Source organism: Bos mutus, chromosome 25 (genome assembly GCF_027580195.1).
Source record: "Bos mutus isolate GX-2022 chromosome 25, NWIPB_WYAK_1.1, whole genome shotgun sequence".
Classification (NCBI taxonomy): domain Eukaryota; kingdom Metazoa; phylum Chordata; class Mammalia; order Artiodactyla; family Bovidae; genus Bos; species Bos mutus.
In genome coordinates, this window is record NC_091641.1 from 11,212,780 (window position 1) to 11,226,684 (window position 13,905).

The following is a 13,905-nucleotide window of genomic DNA, read 5'->3' on the forward strand; positions in this document are numbered from 1 at the left end:
CTGTGCGAATCTTTAGTTTTGTTTTTTCGTTCTTTCAAAGAAGTTTCTGTTCAAAAGACCGTGAAGCATTTCATCATTGGCCTTTGAGGGAGCTGTCTCTTTAATCTCTCACGTTTCCTTTTTTCCCCTACAAATGATATCCACAGGACTGCTGTTGTCTTCTGCTCTCTGGATCAGCACTTTTGCAGGGAAATGAAAACATTGCACTTTTAAAGGTGCAGAAAGCAAAAACTGTCGCATCAGAATTCAAGGTTACAGAATTGGTTAGCTTTCTGGTTTGTTTTGCTGAGCTGAAGGAAAAAGATTTGATTGAGTGCTACTGCTTAGGGATAAATATTAATAACCACAAAAATCCCCCAGTGGTAAATTTTTTGCCCTCTTTACAAATAATTTCAAGTCATCATCTAGGACTGGGATTATTGTTGTCAACTATATACAAATCTGAGAAATGTTGAGTAAGTGGATGAAGGATGTGGTTGGAGAGAAACAACTGGTGGGGGTAAATATCTAGAGAAGACATCTGTTCTGCTTTCTTGATGTGTACATTATTATTTTATAATGTGTTCTTTTAAAAAAGATTTTGTGTGCTTACTTAGGTTGTGCTGGGTCTTTGTTGCTGCACTCGGGCTTTCTGTAGTTGCAGTGAGCAGAGGCTACCCTCTAGTTGTGGTGCTAGGACTTCTTACTGTGGTGGCTTCTCTTGTTGCAGAGCACGGGCTGTAGAGTGCAGGCTCAGTGGTTGTGGTGCATGGCTTTAGTCGCCCGAGTCGTCTGGAATCTTCCTGAACCCTGCATTGGCAAGCGGATCCCCAGTCACTAGACCACCAGGAAAGTCCTGTAGCATTATTTTGAATTTTAATTTGTTACAGTTCAGATACATAAGTATCTAGCAGCTGCCTCCTTATAACATCAGTTGATAAAAATAGTATTAGAAAAAAGTTGTCAAAAGAAGTAGAATTTTTTTTTAAAGATTTTAAGAACTGAAGTTCTTTTCTGACATCTGATCTTATTTGTTTGTTAATTTTAGAATATCTCATTTTTTGATTGGACTCAGAAGTGGAAGCTCTCAGGGAGCCTCTGACTCTTGGCAGTCTGTTCATGGCATTTTTCTTTGGCCTCTTTCATTCTCTTGGCCAAAAATTTAGCATATTCTGCAGCTTCTTCTTTATTTTTCTCAGTATGCTGTTTCTTCAGAGCAATATGCTGATGTTTGTGTTGCAGAACACGTGGAGTAACAAGATGCCGAATCCTGGGGGCTTTGGTTCTAGGTTTCTTACCTTCTTGGTTTAGGGGCTTTCTCACAACATACTGGTAGACTTGTCTTTAGAGAGACTGATAAGTTTGTGGATTCTGCTAGCTCTTTTGGGCCCCTGGCGACAAGGCACAGTAGTATCAGTGAGTCCAGGAATATCCTCTTTTTTCACAATGACCAAAGTGAGAACAGTCAAATTGGCATCCAAGATGCAGCACTGTACAGATTTGTGCTTTCTTTCTCCAGTCTTCCTTGGTCTGTAACAGAAATGCCCCTTTCTCAGTAGCAGAAGACTTGGCCTTGGGTCAAGACACCCTGCTTCACAGGGAAGCCCTGCTTGTCATTCCCACCACTGATTCGGACCATGTAACCCTTTCATTCTTCACCCACAGCACCAGCAGCAACTTCTGTGACCATACTCTTCTCATAAAAGGTATTGAACTCATTCATCGTCTACTTCAATGAGTTTTTGGCAGCCAGTGGCCAGGAAAGAGATGTTCAGCTTCATTCTGAAGCGGCCAACTGCCTCTGAGATGCAGCGAAAAAAGAACTGAAGTGTTTTTAAACTTTGATATTCCAAAGAGAAGAATTGTTAGGTTTGGTTTGAGAGTTCCCAGTAATACCCAAGTAGATCTTTACCACAGACTTAAAATACACTCATGTGCAGTTCTTTGGTTTGTTTTTGTTTTGTCCTCTGTCCCAGCTGACTTTAGGGGAAAGGTAGTATGGTATAGTTATTACTTTACATGTAAAATCAATAGAAATATACCAAACACTAGCTGTATACCAGAATTTACCACCATTAAAATAGAGCTGGTCCCCTCTGCTCTCATGGAGTCCACCTGAGTAAGGTACAAAAGTTTGAAAAGTAAGCATAATTATCTCGCAAATAAAGAAAGAAGAGTATGATAGGCATGCTGTTATTTCCAGCAGATCGCCTACCACATAGGCTTCATATGCTAGAAGTGCTCATTAAGTACTTGGAGAGGATAGAAGAGGGGGCATTTGCAGCTTGGAGAGAGATCAGAGAAACCTTTACAAAGGAGGTGATATGACAATGATATTTCAAAAGACAGGAAAGAGTATCCATGTAGATGGGTAGGGTTGACGTTCCAGGGAGAGAGACTAGCCTGAGGAGGTACCTGCCTCCTTTTCAGGTCCTGACAGTAACTAGGTACAGTGTTGCTGGAGGCCTGGGTTTATGTTAAGGGTAGCGGCAAATGAAAGGCAGAACGCAGGCTCTTTGAGGACTGTCTAAGAAGATTTGAGAAGGTGTGTTATGGGAGTTGTATTTTGGAAAGAGTTGCTAGTTCTCCCAGATTTCAGTGTTTCCTGAAATAGATGTACTGTGTAATGTGGAAGTACACGATCAGATCAGTTCATCAGTATCCCACTGCCATACATGTATGTGCAAAATTTGGGCAGCAAGGTGTAGTATGTAGGGTGTTATATGAAAATACGGGATACACACACATACAGTGTTAGTTTGGACAAGAAATCATTGTGATGCTGGTTGATGGAGAGCACAAATGAGGAAAGGGGTTAGGGAGAGATGTTGGAATCGCCCTGCCCCCTCTACCTCCCACTCCCTGCAGGGGTCCTCAGTTTATTGATAACTACAAGTTATAATCACCTGGGGGTCATAAACTTCTTTGGTACAGTTTGCATGTAGTAAAATGCACAAACCTAAAGTGTGCAAACCAGTGAATTTTGACAAATAGGCATATGCCAGCCCAGTTCGAGAACAGTCATCACCTGAAACATTCCTTGGTCCTCACCTCTAGTCGTCTCTTCTCGTTCCTGCCACTGTTCTGATGCCTGTCATCACAGCTGCTCTTGATCTTCGTAAAAATGAAATCATATAGTGTGTACTTTTGTGTGCTTGGCTTCTTTTGTTAGTATTTTTGAGGTGGTTCTATGTTGTTGTATGACTCAGTTCTTCTTTTATTGCCAGTAGTCTTCTGTTGTTAGATACGCAACTATTTGTTTAACTGTTTCTCTTTTGGTGGGCATTTGAGTTGTTTCTTTTGACTGTTGTTAATAAAGCACTGTTGTATAAAGGTTGTTGTTCTTTTGTAAACATAGGTCCTAGATTCCTGGTTTGCATAGATTCCTAGGAGTGAAAATGTTGGGTCATAAGGTATGTACATGTATTTAACTTTGTAAGAAATTGCCACAGTTTTCCAAAGTGGTTGTACCAGTTTACACTCCCACCAGTATTGCACAAGAGTTCTTGTTAATTCATATCTTCAAAAATATTTTGTGTTGCTAGTCTTTTTCATTGTAGCCATTGTAGTGGGTATAAAATGGTGATCTCATTATGTTTGAATTTGCATTTTCCTAATGACTAAGTGGTACTGAACACTCTTCTGTGAGGTGTTTGTTCAAATCTTTTGACCATTTAAAGTTGGATTGTCTTTTTATTATTGATTTATAGAAGCTCTTTATGTATTTTGGTACAAGGCTCATGTCAGATATATGTAATATGAATGCATCTTCTGGTCTGTGGCTTTAGGCATCATTAGGCAATTTCCTAATGGTATCTTTATGAGCAGGAATTTTAAATTTTGATTAAGTTTAGTCCATCTTATTTTCCCCTTGTATGTTTGAGTCTTATGTGTCATCTCTAAGAAATCTTTACTTAACCTAGGTTATGTTTTCTTCTTTGCATTTATATTTTGGTTTATGTTTTATCTGATTTTTGCGTGTGATGTGAGTTAGGAGTCGAGGTTCATGTCTTCCCCTTACATTTATCCAGTTGTTCTAGCATTATTCTTTGAAATCACTTTTCTTTTACCAATGAATATCCTTGGTGCCTTTGTTGGAAGTCAGTTGTCTTTTTAAGTCTGTTCCTGCTTATGTCTATTTCTAGACTCTCTATTCTGCTCCATTGACATATTGTCTTTCTCCTAATACCCTCGTCTTGCTTATTGTGCTTTTATACTGTAGTAAGTATTGAAATGAAGTAGTGTGAATCCTCCTACTTTGTTCTTTTTCAAGATTGTTTTGACTATTCTAGCTTCTTTGCTTTTCATATAAAATTTTAGAATAAAAAAAAGCACGTGGGGTGCTTTATAAGAAAGCCCTTTGATACTCAAGCCATATTCCATGCCAATTAAATCAGAATCTTTTGGAGGTTGAATCCAAGTATTTGTCAAAACTCACTAAGTTATTCCAAATGCAGCAAAGATTGAGTACTAATGTGCTAATGGGATTTTAATATGTTACCCTAAAAAAGAAATTCGGTAGTAGATTACTGGAGTGGAATGCATGTGTAGGAGTTCAAATGGACCCCCAAATGGAAGAGATTGTCAGTGCTTATGGAGAGAGGGAGACTTATATAGACATGATGGAAAGGTAGTGAAAAGCGGCGTGGTCTAGGCGGTTCTCTCTCCTGGGGGACACGCAGTCCCCTCGCTGAAGTGCTGTCTTGTCACTCAGGATCTCCTCACCCTTACCCTAAAAATCGGAGACTCCAAAGCTAAGGAATGCCCTTGGTTGCTAAAGCAGGTAAAACACATTATTCTGTAGAGCAGTTTTCTCCTTGATTAGGGAAATGTTTGTGAAATCTGCATAATAATGAACTGGGTAGGCACCTTCTGAAATGATTGTGTGTGTGGGGTTTTTTTGTTTTTTGTTTTTTTGGAAGGTTTTATGTCTTTTTAAATTTTAATGTTTTATGAAAGCACTGATTCATCTATTCTTACCATAAGTAGGTAGTTTTGTCAGAAGTTCTGCCTCCCTAAAAGGCTTTAAAGAAAAAAGGGACAAAAAGTTGCAATCAAATAATGCTGTTCTTTGGGAACATTTAAGCTATGTGGGCTGGTAGGTGTTTGCTTGTGGCTTTTTTTTTTTTTAATAAATACATTTTCCTTCTTGAAGAGAGTTTGAAGCTAGTCAGCTGAGTCCCTCTTTCTGAAATACACGTTCCCTAAACGTCTGTAGAGAATTAATTTCAGTCATCGCTGGCAGAGCTTTAATCTCAACTTTCTGCTCAGTGTTATGGAAAATCCTCTCTAGAAAATAGCCAGTATCTACCTGCTACGGATTGTTAAGAAATTCAGATAAACATTTGATTTTTGAGTGTTTTCCTAGTAGAAACAGCATGAAAAATCCTTTGGTGAGCTGGATTTTAGAGTGCACACAAAAAGCAAGTATTGATGATATATTTGTATTTTTGTATGTGTGACATGTCAGTTGTACTGTTTTCTTATTTCTAAATAGATTTCAAATATGCCATGTCCAACTCCAAACCTCAATTCTCTGTGAGGGGTGAGATATCTTAGACAAGAAAGAGCTTTGGTGTTAGCAAACTTATAACTCCTTTGTGAATACACACACACACACACACACACACACACACACACAAACATATTGTCTTCAAGGCAGGGAGTCCAGTGGGCAGAGGATAGGAGTAGAGCTGCTTCACTTTCTCTATTTACCATTGTATTTAACAATACATATTTCTTTTATTAATAATTTTTTTTTTTTTTTTTTTCTAATTTTATTTTATTTTTAAACTTTACATAATTGTATTAGTTTCTCGGCCTTTTGGCTAAGATTAAGTGTAGTATCTGTTCTTATCAGTTTTATTAATAATTTTGTAAAGAGGGAGAAACGTTCACCGACTCCTGTTGAAGAACCCTCCTCTGCCCTGCTTATTTATGCTTCGGCTGTGCTGGGTCTTTGTTGCTGCGCTCAGGCATTCTCCAGTCACAGCAAGCAGGGTCTGCTTCTAGTTGCGCTGTGAAGGCCTCTCATCGTGGTGGTTTCTCCTGTAGTGCAGCATGGGCTCTAGGGCCAACGGGCTTCAGTTATTGTGGTGCATGGTCTTAGCGACTGCAGTGTGGGGTCTTTCAGACCAGGCATCAAACCCGTGTCCCTTGTATTGCAAAGGAGGTTCTGAACTAGTGGACCACCAGGGGAGACCTTTTTTTTCTTTTTCAGAGATCAGATCAGATCAGTCGCTCAGTTGTGTCCGACTCTTTGCGACCCCATGAATCGCAGCAGGCCAGGCCTCCCTGTCCATCACCAACTCCCGGAGTTCACTCAGACTCATGTCCATCAAGCCAGTGATGCCATGCAGCCATCTCATCCTCTGTCGTCCCCTTCTCCTCTTGCCCCCAATCCTTCCCAGCATCAAAGTCTTTTCCAATGAGTCAACTCTTCGCATGAGGTGGCCAAAGTACTGGAGTTTCAGCTGTAGCATCATTCCTTCCAAAGAAATCCCAGGGCTGATCTCCTTCAGAATGCACTGGTTGGATCTCCTTGCAGTCCAAGGGACTCTCAAGAGTCTTCTCCAACATCACAGTTCAAAAGCATCAATTCTTGGATGCTCAGCCTTCTTCACAGTCCAACTCTCACATCCATACATGACCACAGGAAAAACCATAGCCTTGACTAGACGAACCTTTGTTGGCAAAGTAATGTCTCTGCTTTTGAATATGCTATCTAGGTTGGTCATAACTTTCCTTCCAAGGAGTAAGCGCCTTTTAATTTCATGGCTGCAGTCACCATCTGTAGTGATTTTGGAGCCCAGAAAAATAAAGTCTGACACTGTTTCCACTGTTTCCCCATCTATTTCCCATGAAGTGATGGGACCAGATGCCATGATCTTCGTTTTCTGAATGTTGAGCTTTAAGCCAACTTTTTCACCCTCCACTTTCATTTTCATCAAGAGGCTTTTGAGTTTCTCTTCACTTTGTGCCATAAGGGTGGTGTCATCTGCATATCTGAGGTTATTGATGTATCTCCCGGCAATCTTGATTCCAGCTTGTGTTTCTTCCAGTCCAGCGTCTCTCATGGATTGCCATTTCCTTCTCCAGGGGATCCTCCCAACCCAGGGATCGAACCCGGGTCTCCCGCATTGTGGGCAGATGCTTTACCTTCTGAGCCACCAGGGAATTTTTTTCTTTTTAAATACCTTTATTTCTAGGATTTGTCTGTAAGGCAGACTTCAGTTTTACAGTGGTAGAATCCTAGCAAATAATTTTCTCTTTTGTTTAACATTTGAAAAGTGATTTCCTATGTTGCCTTACCATCTTAATTAATCATTTCTATAACTGCGTAATAGTACATCAGATTGTGCCATTGTTCTTCTAATGCTCGACATTTAAAATTTTGTACTGTTGTACCACAAAGAGCTTATTTTTACTATGTAGGATTCCCTTCCTTAATTTCTTTGATAGATTCTCTGTTGTAGAATAACAAGAGGGTGGCTTTTTAAGGGTTTTTTCAGTGTCTACTATCTTTACTGGAGAAGGAAATGGCAACTCATTCCAGTATACTTGCCTGGAGACTCCCCATGGAGAGAGGAACCTAGTGGGTTACAGTCCATGGGTCACAAAGAGTTATACACGAGTGAGTGACTAGCCACAGCACTATCTTTATAGTGTATACTGTTTTTACACTGTAGCCTATCATCAGCAATATAAAGTATACTTGCCTTACAAATATAATTATTTACATTTTTAGAGATAAAAAGGTATTAAGTTTGTTTCATAACTGTATCTCTAAAAAGCTATCAGATCAGATCAGATCAGTTGCTCAGTCGTGTCCGACTCTTTGCGACCCCATGAATCGCAGCATGCCAGGCCTCCCTGTCCATCACCAACTCCCGGAGTTCACTGAGACTCACATCCATCGAGTCAGTGATGCCATCCAGCCATCTCATCCTCTGTCGTCCCCTTCTCCTCCTGCCCCCAATCCCTCCCAGCATCAGAGTCTTTTCCAATGAGTCAGCTCTTCGCATGAGGTGGCCAAAGTACTGCAGTTTCAGCTTTAGCATCATTCCTTCCAGCTATGCTTCTAAAAAGCTATGCTTGCCCTTTATTTTTGTGTACTAACTGAACTCCATTTATGTTTGCCTTTTACTGGTTTTTGGATCAAAAATTTTTCTTAACTAATGTGAACTTTTAATGTTTTATGTATGTGTGTATGTGTATATGTATATATACACACATATATATTAATCCTTTGCAATATTTGTCATGAATACTTTATCTGGCTTGTAACTTTTTATTTTAGTTTTTCATTATAGAAAAGGAAATTCATTAGGTTGAAGTTTTGTTTTCTTTTTTTGACTGCTTCTATTACCCTAGGATGAACAAACTTGTCATCCTTTCAAAGATCTAACACCAATTTTGTTTTTTTCCCATTAATATTTCTTATGGTTTAATTAAAAGGCGTTTCATGGGTCCATTTGATTTCTGTTGGTTTATGTACCCTCTTCTCAGCTTCATTACGGTGAGGACACTTGGGTTAAACCAGGAGCTTGTGTTATTCACGAGCCTTGGGAGAGGAATAGAAACAGTCAGAATTCCTATCTCAGCTTCTGGTAATGTCTACAAGTCTGTGTTTACTCATCTATAAAGCTGGGATGAGAATAACAAATGTACAGAGAATTTCCTTTTAATGCACTTAAGCCTTCTCTTAAGCACTGTTAAGAATCTCAGCTAGAAGTGTTTAAAATACCAAATAGCTGTAACCTTTGATTGAATGTGTGTACCATCATTTCTTGGATTTTTCTCAGTAGTTAGAGATCACATGGGATCTTTGGAGTTTTTTGAAGCTAACCCCTGCCCTTATTATTTGTGGATATTAGGGACCTGGGTATAGAAAAACCTGCAAGTTGAGGATGTCCATCAGAAATACATAGTATGTGCCCCAGATCTGAGTACTTAGTGAGGACTCTGGGGACGCTATAACAAAAATGACTTGGGGAAATAGAATAGAGGCAGTACATATAAGCGGCCTGAAAACACGGGCTTTGACTTGTTTAACTTAGACGTACCACTTACTTATGTGACTTTGGATAAGTAATTTTAACCTTTCTAACCTCAATTTCCTCAGTTATAAAATGGAAATAATTTTGGTGAGCCATTTAATTAAGTAAGAAAATGTATGTGAAATGCTCAACATGGTGCTTGACCCACAGGAAATGCTGAGTAAATTGTAGCTGGTTTTACTACCTTTATCAACCTAACCTTTATGTAACGTTCATCACCTCTAGAGCCCTTTAATGTGGTGGTTTTCATTTGTGAATCTGGGTGCTTTATATAGAATGGATTTTTAAATGTTCCATGGAGTTTTTACTTGTCACCTCAAGAGGTCGTTTCCTTTTAGGTACCTACACAACTGTGTATACTTAGTTGGCCTTTGTGATGTATCTTTATACCAGTGTCGTCTTACCCAAATTTAACTCTAAAACCCTGTGTGAGTACAAAGGTATCTTATTTAGCTGGGTTGTCCTTGTACACAGCACTGTGACACAGGGTCCAGACCCTTCAATATTAGAGCTTTAGCTCTACAGTTTATTATTTAAGTGACTTTAGGCAAGTCAGTCTCTGGCTTGCCAAGGCCACCCTTTCCTTATCTGTAAAATAGGAAACAGATTCTTCATGAGGATTACTTTAAGTGATGTGCTAAGACGTGCTTTGCATAACAAATTGCAATTTCCCCCCCATACCTCATTGTGCCTAGCTCAGTAGTGTTGAGGCTTAGAAAGTGTATGTTCTTTGGGGTTGGAGAGAGATGTGGAGGCAATGGACACAATTCTTAACTCCAGTATTAAGATATGTTCATTGAAAAAGTGAGAATTGTTCTTTGGGGGCAAGTTGTCATGCAGGGTGCTATGGCATGCTCATTAAGACCCTGATACCTTGCCTTGAAGTGTTTGTTTCTTGCTATTGTAAAGATGGAGCTAGTTCCACATAGGTTCTCAGAGCAGATTCAGTGATTGAACCCTACCTCAAGGAAATAAACTTAATATGTAATAAGTAAATATGGCTTTTGGAGTGTGATCTCTGTGATCAGTCTGGAGGGGTGCGTATATGGAGGCTCAGTAAATACTGGGATGCTGGCTCTGTGGAAGACTCTGACTGAATCAGCCTCGTTTCCCTTAGAATTTCTTTTCGTGGTTGACCACAGGTGTATTTCTTTGTGTCCTGTGTGTTCTCGGTTTATACACATATATATTTCCAGTTTGATTTTTAGAAATGATGATGTTGAGGTTTTGCCTGTGGTCAAATGTGGGAGATGCAGGTTTGATCTCTGGGTTGGGAATATCCCCTGGAGAAGGAAATGGCAACCCACTCCAGTGTTCTTACCATTAAAATCCCATGGACAGAGGAGCCTGGTAGGCTCCATTGGGGTTTGCAAAAGAGTCAGACATAACTGAGGGACTGAGTGATTTCAATAGACAAGGCCCAAACATTAGGTTTCATTTCTCTCTTGAACAGAAAGTACTCAAGTTATAGAGAAAAAAAAAAGTGAAGATATTTAATAAAAAAATTTCTTTGTTCATTTTGGAAAATGCTACCTTCCTTCATTCCCTAAGAGACAACTTATTATATTCTGACAGTATCATTGAATAGTCCAAGAAAGTATGATGCTTCAATATAAATTTATTTTTCTTGGCACAGTTTTTGTTCTTAATATTTGTGCCTAAAGGAAGAGGATGTTGTTTCTCATGGGGCAGAGAAGTCCTGGTGTATAGAGAACGGTGAGAGTGCTATTTCCTTGAATATAGATTGGGCTTTAGTTTCCATTTAAGGATGTCTCTGGGAAGAACAAAGGCAGTTCTACTTAGCAGCTTGGGTTTTGCTAATTATGGAGGGCTGGATGTGTTTTCATCTAGTGTGTTCTGCCTGGTCCTCTTTATAGTTTTGGGATGTGGGGAGTTGGCTTTGGTTCAGTGAGGTGCCCACAGGTGACGTGTCATTTCCCTCCCAAGATGGTAGAGATGACAGGCTTTCAGATAATAGCTGTTGGGAACTAGGGCATAGGAATCCTTGGCATTCCCATCAGTGTCGTCACTGGGTGGCAAATTTGATAACAGAACAGAAAGGAAAACTGTTTTTGTAAAGCTGTGATGTAGTCCCTATGTGATTAACTCTTTGTGGCCTTTTAAGTATAGAAGAAATTTGCATTAGGAACTTTAAACGTAAGAGTCTTTGATTTTATGAAGTCTATAAAAGTGATGACCAGTTGTCAATATTTTGACGATATTTCCCAGGTGTCCCCTTGGCCCAGTTGGTAAAGACGTTTGAATGTGGTGACCCTAGTGGAACCTTCTCTGAGAAGGGAATAAGTAGTCAAGGCTGCAGCCTGACACCATTTAAAAAAAATATTTGGGTAGCAGAAGAGAGCACCCTATTGGGATGTTTTTAAAAAGTTAAAAAAAAAACAATATCCATGAAACTTTGCTACATTGTGTAAACAGCAGACAGTGTTAAGGACGAGCCTCACAGATAAACTACCATTAGCATTGCCAGAGTGGCTGTATCATCCTCTTCTTGCCCCTGTCAGCAAAGTGTTCCTAGACTTTGGTACCAGGGAGTTTCTCAGCATTCACTGTTGTTAAAACACAGTTCCTGTGGTTTGTTTATCTTCTTTGGGGTTCCTTAGCAGCAAATCCCAAAACCACTCACTTTTTTCTTCCAATAGTATTAATGTTCTAACAGGGGCTATACATTATATTAAAGTAAGGATAGTTCTCCACGGGAAGGCTGTTTTTTAAATGAGACTTATTCAACCTCTCTTTAGCTGGTGTTTCATTACCACCAAGGATTTATAATGCAATAGCTCTGAGGCGAAGCTGGTAAGAATGCCAGCTTCGCTAATATTTAGAGTCATAAAATTCTGGATATTGGACAAGCTCTTAATTACTCTGCATCCGTCTTTGTCTTAATAAAAGTTGGATTGTACCCACTAAAACAAGATGGCTGTGTTTGCATTAATCTCCAAATGTAGGTTAATACCCTTTTAAAAGCTGTCTCTTAGACAAGAGACTTGAAAATTAATTCCCAATTTTCAGCTTAAAATGAAGAGCTCTTCCACGTGTGGAGTTTGCAGGGCTGCCATTTTTCTGATGTTGTAGATCAGGTGCCAATAATAACTGTCTGTTCCTCTCCATTTTTTTTTTTTTTTTTTAAGGTCTTAGGTAAGGGGAGAAAGTCTCTTCTGGTGCTGGTGCTGTGGACTTCTTTTTGTTTCAATCTGCTTCAAAGTAATTAGATAGAGTCCTGTTTTCTCCATAGAGTTTGAATCACTGGGGATGAGGGACCTAATGAAGGTCTACATAGTGGGGATCCTGTTATACATCATGGCTGGAGAAATCTGGGCTTTATGTATACCATTGTGACCAAGCTAGATATTTTAAGTTTTTTGTTGTTGTTGTTCTGTAATGTCTTAAGTACTTACATACTGGGAGGTTTTGCTGTAATGGTAGTTTCTTAACTGACTTCTTCAAGTGCAATACAGAAAATTCTTTTCCTTTTGTCTTTAAAGTCTCCAGAGTATCTACTGCTATGAAACCACTTAGTACCACTAATTCCAGGATTCGTTTCTGTGCTACAGATGGTCAGTGAGATTATAAGGGCTTTGAGAAGATTTTTATATAAATTGAGATCTTCTCAGTTGAGAGTCTCTGTCTGAGACACTGATTTTTCTTCTCTGCTTCCAAATGCAGGGGTCTCCAGTGTGTTCTATTAACCAGATTCTACTTTGATTATCAGTGGGGCTTGGGGCAGAGGGAACTCGTGACAGGTTTAAGGAGAAGTAGAAACCAATGTACTGTAATCAAATGAGAGGGAACAAGTCATAAAAAAATCTTCCTCTTATTAAACGTGCAGGTGTTGAGAGTATTGTTTTTCTGTATTTCAGTCTTCTCATTTTATAGACATTTTAGTAATAAAATACTTATGTAATAAATAACCATATGCAGGTTATATTAACCGTGCAGACTCCTAGACATCTCCCCCTGGAAATTCTGATTCAGCAGGTCTGGGATAGGACCCGGAAATCTGATTCTTACAACCAAGCACATTTGCTATTCAGACCACTCCGTTTTATCCTCCCAGAGCTCCAGGTTTTCATGGATAATTTGTAGAATACACTTTTCTTTTGTCAAAGCTTTCACCTGGTATGATTTTGTGAGGGGTCAAATAAGTAGAGCATTCTGCAAAAACTTTTTATGTAGGACAGTATCACTGCCCAAACAGACTCTTCAGTATAAGAATGAACTTTTTTGCCAACCCAGTAACTTTTACATCAGTAATAATGGTAAAGGAATAAGGAGGCATCTGAATGGGCAGATACCCCAAATCTGTCATTGTGAATGGTGGAACTGGGGTGTCAGGCCTGAGAAGAGGAGGTAACCCAGGTGCTCTCTCTTCAAACTCTTGGAGAGTTATCATATGGAGGAGGGCTTGCACTTCTGGCGGTCCCCCCAGAGCAGACCTGGGACTAACAAGTGGATGGTAAACAGAAGAAATAAGTGTCATAGAGGAGACCAGTGGACCCGCAGCCTTCATGACATACTGCTTTGACTTCAGATTATTTGTAGCCTGTGGAACTATTATTTTCTGATTTCAGATTTCCAAAGAAATCTGACTTAGGCAGCCGGGTAATCAGAGAAGGAGAATGGAGGTACTCAAGTGGAAGCAGGCTGAGAGGCAGCTTAAGCCTCTCTCCTCCCTGAAGCTAGTGGGACCCTTCCCTAGAAGCTTGGAGCTGCCTGCACTGTGGTGAGTTCTCTTCAGTGAAGGGGGCTGTGCAGGTGTCCCCTTCCCTGCCCCAGCAGGGTGTTGGTGAGCTCTGAGAGGTTCGCTGCTATAGATAGTAGCATAGGTGTGACTCGAAGTGTGGGGCTT

At 39.8% G+C, this 13,905-nt stretch overlaps 1 protein-coding gene and 1 pseudogene across 1 annotated transcript in view; both read left to right on the forward strand.

Annotated features, from left to right (window-relative positions):
* AUTS2 (activator of transcription and developmental regulator AUTS2) overlaps positions 1-13,905 on the forward strand; it is a 1,212,191-nt gene that overhangs the window by 118,238 nt on the left and 1,080,048 nt on the right.
* Positions 5,788-5,900, forward strand: LOC138985650 (U2 spliceosomal RNA; annotated as a pseudogene).